Consider the following 7,466-nt stretch of genomic DNA (forward strand, 5'->3'; position numbering starts at 1 on the left):
TAACCTCACTGGAAAAAGACGCGACGGTATGCAGCTCCCCCTACGGTACTTCTTATTCTTCTTCTTTTTCTTCTTCATTACATACCCGGTTTCAGTTTTTTATGGCATGTAGGCAAGGGTGTTTCACCTTCACTAACCTCGTCGGTTATTTCTTGGGATCACTGTTGCTTTATTCATTTTTAATGAACCGGTGATAATTAGTGTGATTGACGGAATGGTCGTGGTGCATGCCCATTTACGACAAACCGCAGCCACATCACACACATCGACAACATTAGGCGCCGACAAGCAGAGACCTTAAGCGGCTTCGCACGTAAAATAAGTTAATGTAGTTTACTAACTAAAATTTTCAGGAAAGTGCATGAACAGTTTGATGGGCTCTCACAAAGTTTCGTTCGTTCCGCAAAAACGTTTGCACCGCGACGCAAGTCTCAATTGTAACATGATCGTAATCGGCAAAGGTGAATACCTGATCGAAATAGGAACTTTTCATTGAAGGACAAGGAGGTATTTTTTGAACATCATGGCATTGAAGCGCTCGTTTCGTATGAATTCTTCTCGTTGGCGTCGTTGGTTGTGAGCGTAAAATCATCTTGCCCGATACCGAAAAAAAATGAGAAAGATGCAAATAAAACAATGAAAACTTTCGGACCCAATTGAGGGTCTTTCTATGTTTTGCAATGCAGTGAAAATATGTCTTGCTCGTCAAACACGTGTTCTGGATGCAGGCTTTACAATACAACACGTAATATCACAGTAATATTGCGTCGTACAAGCGCACATTGAGTTCCGGAGTCAGAACATGTGAATAACATTATCTTGGGACGTAAAAAAAGGCTCAAAATAGAGACAAGGACTGAAGAAGAGATGACAGGGCGCTGAACTTAGAACTACTATTTCTTGGAAGACGCAGCCGACCTAGTCACCTCGTACACCTTCGCGTCTGCGCTGCAGAGGAAACAGGGCACGGAAAAGACCCAATCATGGTGAAGAGTAACACGTGTATAAACTTGAGAAAAAGAACTTACTGGCTAAAAACTTGTGTAACAGTCCATAAAAACTAATAATCACTTTGGCACGGCAGCGCTGAACCCAGGTATCGAACATCCTTTTCCCCAAGGGCCACAGACGATTAACTCATGCACCTTTTCACCCCCTTTTCAATGTAAAAAGCCTCCATCGGCTCCCTAGTGCATTTGTTCGATGGCCAAACAAACAAGTGGTTCCCTCTCTCCATCAGTTCCCTAGTGCATTTGTTCGATGGCCAAACAAACAAGTGGTTTCCTCTGCCATCGGCTTGCAGCCACACTCTCTCATTATATTTTTTTTGTATACACGTATATACAAGTACACAGACGAAAGAGGGGGAGAGCAAGCTCACAACTGCCACCTGGAGGAGCGCAATACCTGCAATGGCAAGTGTACACTGCCAGAAGTCGTTCAGGAGGTTAAGTGCTTCCTTAGTCTAACATTGATGCGCCACCCGGTTTGTCCTATATAAACCCTTCACAGGATAATGACACTTTACATACACAACCTGACTTACATAGAAAATATCTTTTCTTTCTCATCTCCAGACAGAACGAGCAGGTCTTGCGTGTATTCAAACTTCTGGGCAAGCGGGAGCAAATAGAGGAGATGTCATTGGGAGCCGACATCACAACACGTACCCCATACCTACTCGCCGCATTTGTCAAGGGCCATGGAAAAACATGTGCACGTGTAAGTACCACAACCAGTCTCTTTTCAAGTCGCATGCCTTCAGTTCTTCTACGAGTATTATTAACGCTTTTGACCCACTTGATTAGCTTTTGAAAACTCCTCAAGATTTTCCTCAAGCCCGTCAACTTCAGTCTTTCAAATTTGCTCAAGAAACTTTCTTTTATCACAAGTGTGCATGTTTTCTGAAGCGCAGCTCACAGTGCAACAAAAATGATGCCGGACGAGACTATTTCCAATTGGCCTGAGGTAAATGGAAGATACCTTTAAGGGATCGGGGGTTCTGAATCCAGCACAGACGTTCTTTGTGAAAGAGCATCTAATATGTAGAAACTGAAGCTCTTCTTTTTCAGCCAGATTACAGGTGACCTTTTGCTCACGACCGGAATTTTGAAACATGTTTAATGTATCAGTTCTCGTGCATTGCTGACAGTCGGTTCTAACTAAAATAAATAAATAATCAACATACTAAAAAATGTGGCTGGACAAGCTGTGAGACTTCTCGGAAACAGACCTGTCGACTTGACAAATAAAAATATTGCTTAAATTTAGTACCACTCAAGATCCAATGGAAACCCCAGATGTTGGGACATAAACGCCCCCTTTCTATACCACAAGCATAAGTCACAAGTGAAACGCCAGCGATTATAGAAAGCTTTCAAAAGAAATGCCCGAACTTTTAACTGATTTAACTACATCATGGTCCTGAGCAACACAATATTTAACACTCTGCGGAAGCAATTTGCAATTAGTCTCAGAATATAGTCTGTTGCAACTCACACATCACAATCACCTTTCCGGCAGAGTGAAGCAACATAATGATAGCATAAAGGTCCGAGAGACAACGTGAAACGGCATCACTTTTATTGTTTAGCCAGAAAATGTGGCAAAGCGCCATCGCATTTCTTTATAAAGATTGTGGAATCCGGCGAACAAAGGTGAAAGCTAAATGAAAATTGGTCGCAAAAGAACAGCTTCTACAAAGTTAGCGAGTGCAAGAGGGTTTTCAAGCTAAGGCCGAAATCACTTGCATGTCGTCGCAGTTGAGGCACAGTGGTGATGGGTGTTAGACTCGCGAGTAGCGCACTTGAGCGCAATGATTAAACAAGCCATTAAGGAGAGAAAGCGCGCGCACGTGAAATACGCTCGTAATGAACCAAATAAAATGCTCTACGCTGACAATTCTCGTGGAACATCTGGTAGCTTTACTGTCAGGCACTCCGAAAAACAGAGCTTATCTTTGTACTATCCGTTATTGCAGTGCGCATTCGTAATTAAGGACACGACGTGGGTAGTGCGGTGAGGTGAGATTTTCGAGTCATTAGACGTGCACGTCTAATGACACACAAACACATCTCTGCGTGTTTGCTACCAGCTAGGTAGATGACAACGTTTCTTGGGTTAAAAAAAATTACAGCATATGCACGAAGTGAATAATGATGAGTGGGGCGAAGCGGCCGTCCGTTCATCAGTCCGTAAGTTCGTTTGTCTGTCTAAATGTATGCTGGGCTGGTTACGCCACCGGAAAGACGTGGGATTGCCCTAGACTACAAGAAGTTTCGCCTCTAAAACGTCTCCACTCATCGTCGCGCACCACTTGGTGCGCTTTTTAGTTTTGCCGTCTTTGCAATGATTTTCAGGATGAAAGAGGCGTTTTGGCGTTGAATCGGGCCATATATACACTTGCATTTGTGATCTTTTCTCTCTTAATTCTCAAATAGTTATTCTTCACAAGTATGCCCAAGCAAACCTGGGGTTCCAGTTGAATTCAATGAAAAAGAATCTTTTCGTAGGTCATTTTATTCCCTACTAAACAAATATTTTGGGTATTTCCGGGTTCATATCTAAAAATACATTTCTTGGAACTTCCTGCATCTTGATATCCGGTTAATCTAATGTATATTCGCGCCATCAGATATACACAGTTTTCACAGAGCAAGAGAATTGGGGGGGGGGGGGGCGTCTGCAAGCTCCCACTTTTGTTTTTTTTATGAGTGAAAACATCAAAAGACAAAGTTCTTGACTACATTTACTAGTAGTACTGTGACACTGCGATAATTCAGCGACCATGCAAAGGATGCGTAGTACATGGATTTGCCTACTCTTTGTGCTTGTGGCCTCGAATCAACTTGTGCGTTTTAATGCGATAGACATAAAGACCTTGTTTCGGAGAAATTGTGGCATCAGTGTCATTGGCTGGACGCGGAAAATTGTCATCTTGTTCTTTATAAAAAAATTGAAGAAGTTGAAAATAACATAAGGAAAAAAATTTCATGGTTCAGGTGATGATCAAACCTGGGACGTTTGCACCGTGAACAGGTGTTCCCCCAAACAGCCACGCGTCTCCTTTTTTTTCTGGTATTTAACGCTGTATTTGCGTAGTAAAGACAAAAATACTCCAATAAAAAATACAATCACGTGGTGACAGTAAGCGCTCAACCGTTACTAAGAAATATTCAATGGCTAACACATAATTTTGATTTTGATTTGATATGTAGAATTTAACGGCCCAAAACCACTATATGATTGTGAGAGACGCAATGGCTAACACAGCGTGAGTACTTCACATCGAAAGTTCCTCCCATCGTGTCACACAAACATGAAAGGGGGTGAGGCTGAACAAATCAACGAGATTAAGTACCAGTCCAGTCTCAAGTCCAGGTGGTAATAAATGTCCTTAAGGTAAATAGACATTGCATGATTTATGTGCTTGAAGAGGCGGTGGGTTCTGCATTGCGGTCCTGCATACGTCTCTTCCAAACGCTGTGCATAACCACGAGGAAAAACATATTATATAACACTTTATCGAGCGATGCTACCTTCCAAAAGCCACGCGTATTCATGTAAATAAAGTGAAAATAACTTCATCTGCTTAGAAATTCTGTGAAAATAACTTTCTTGCTTTAAATACACGCGTCTCGTGTACAGGCTTTACCATAGCACATGTAATATATCAGTAATATTGCATGGTACATGCGTACATTTAAAAACGACCTCAGAAAAGGTGAATAATATAACTACATTGTGGTTTAAAGCCAGTCACCCGTTACGAAAATCCCACACGCTTACTGTGCGTATTCCCTTGAGCCACGTAGACGGTGCATAGCAAGTTCTAAAACATTTCACGTGCCTAATTACTAATTGTTTAAAGCGTGCTACCCATCACACAGAATTCAGCCATATGCGAAAGCTTCACCAGCACAAGCCCATTTCAACTTTATCGATTACATTGCACTAACCCGTAATCTAATTTTCTCAAGTAACTATGCAATAAAAAGAATGCACCGAGTGGTTCAAGTGCTCACTAGAGACAAGATACCACTATCGCGTTGAACTCTCGAGGATCCTCAAACTTTTGGCGGTTCTTTATGATTAAAGAATGGATAGGCATAAATTTCGTGAGCCGATTTGACTCGGTGAGGTCATGCAAAAACAAGTGTTCATGCAATTGCCCAAGCCTGTTGTTGCAACGTTAGGGACAGCACCCCCGTAAAGTAACGTGGCGGCTATTGGAAGGAATTGACCATACGGTCACTACACTAATCAAATAGATAGTTTCGCGCCGCCGCAGATTCGCGGTAAATATGGTTTGCTATTTTGCGTTTGTCTCCGCGTGTAGGGTGCACTGACTACAAAGCGAAAAAAAAACAAAACATTGTCACACTCAGCGCATATTTGCACCCATAGGGTAACAGCAGTTCGTGTGTGGTATGCGCAATGTGTATCTCCTCCTCTCTCATTTTCTTCCTCATTTCTCTCCCTCTAGCGGAGGGTAGCAAACTGTACTTAGTCTAGCTAACCTACCTACCTTCCTTACATTTTTTCTTCTCTTCGGAAAAACACGGACATATATATTAGGTAAAAACGGAGGTGTCCTAAAAATTTACTTGAAAAAATCCAAAAGAGCGGGAATCGTTAGGCTCATCTACAACGTGAACCACTATACGCGGTAACCTTGGGGCAAACTTCACGCAGCAATAACGTCCCCTACATCGACTTTTCGAAAGAGTACCTGTCAGCTAAGCTTCGTGAAAACTCTGTAACTTGAAGCAAAAGTGACTTTTCCCTCTTCTTTATGAAGAGTGATCGCTTTTTTGTTCTTTCTGGTTCATGCGTCGAAACAGAGAATAGGTTCAAGTGTGCTTGGTGCTTTTTCCAGCACGTTACCACATAAATCTTAAAAAAAGGCAAAGGCCATTTCATACAAAGCTGAATCATCACTCCCTGCTAACATATCAACTACATGGCTTTACCAGAACTCAGTGAAATATAGTTCAACTCATACCAGTGTTCTTAACAAGGCATAAAAAGTACCTGCGTGATTTGTGTTTGTAAAACCTAGTGTAAATCCTAGTGCAACTTTCACAACTGGCGTTGTGAAAGTTGAATCTTTAGACTTCGAATAAAAGCATCATAATACGAGATCGCTTTTCAGATAAAAAAAGTAAACATGCGTGCGCGCGCCAAAAACTGATCGTCATGGTCGGGATAAGGCGAGAACATCGAAAGGCGTACTGATTGAAGGTGTTGCGTCGACTGAAGATAAACAAACGATTCGCCTTCGGGGAAGCGAGAACTTTGTGATGATGGAGCGTCGTATGGCAATCGACGAGGCCATGATAACACAATATGAGAATTTAAAAAGCCACTGTTGCTGTGCCCACCAGCTGCATTGTGTATGACCTCGCTTGAGTGTGAAAAAAACTCAAAGTGCGTGGACGGACTCGAGGTGCCAGACTTCCCGCATTTTAGGCATTGGAACACGCCTTCCGTGTAATGCGCACGAAGGTGTACATACTAACGCCTTAGTGAGTACGAATGAATAGTGTGATTTACCATTCGTAGTTCAACGTAACGTCCCAGAAGACCTGAAACATGTTATATGTGGATGCAGGTGATAGACATCGCAGATACAATTTATGAAGATTGTTTCAGGCTTTCAACTGGACGCGTGCTCAAAACTGAAGCGACGAAAAAGCTCCAACAAAATATTCACAAAAACCACCACGTTTTGAGATTGATTCGGTCGTTCCTCAGGGGGCATAGTGTAGTAGGGGGTATAGTATAGTGACTGTTCAGGAAGAAAGCAAAAGATGCTAATTTCTCGCTTAAAATGAGGTCACCCACACATTACGGGGGCGGGAAAGAGGGTGACTGCGTTGATTAAGGAAGCATCTTCCCCCTTGTTTCACCATGGCTCAGACTTTCCTTTTCCCTGAAGCTTCGGAGGTCGTGAGCATACACAGGGGACATTTAAGGTGAGCACTTCGCAGAAGTCTGCCTGGTTAGGAGAGAAACTTAAGGAATGAAAAAAACTGCAACCAAGATGTATTAGGAAAAATCCGATGTTGTGAAGCCGCTCCGGCTTCATCCTCAGGGGCGAGAAGGCTGGAGATGTGTGGTGCTGTTATGCGGTTGTTTGCCGTGCATGAGAGGTTCGCCGTCCCTCATCGCAAGCCCTGGTAGTACGGAGAGGGCTACCTCCCCGTGTAGTGGTTGATGTTCCTTTCTTTTTTTACACTGATTTCTTCTATCGAACGATTTCGCAGTAGGTCATTAACTTATGAGACCGTGTTTGGCCATGGCCAGACACCAACAGTGCAACTGTGGTCATAAGAGTAGTTATATCTTCTTTGAAAGCAACTGGACTATATGCGTGGCTATAACAATTTTCTCATCTGGAAAGGATTGTATATACTCGCCTGTCTATCTACCCATTGTCATCTGTTACTATTTCTTCTCCTCTT

Source organism: Rhipicephalus microplus, unplaced genomic scaffold (assembly GCF_043290135.1).
Source record: "Rhipicephalus microplus isolate Deutch F79 unplaced genomic scaffold, USDA_Rmic scaffold_50, whole genome shotgun sequence".
Lineage (NCBI taxonomy): Eukaryota > Metazoa > Arthropoda > Arachnida > Ixodida > Ixodidae > Rhipicephalus > Rhipicephalus microplus.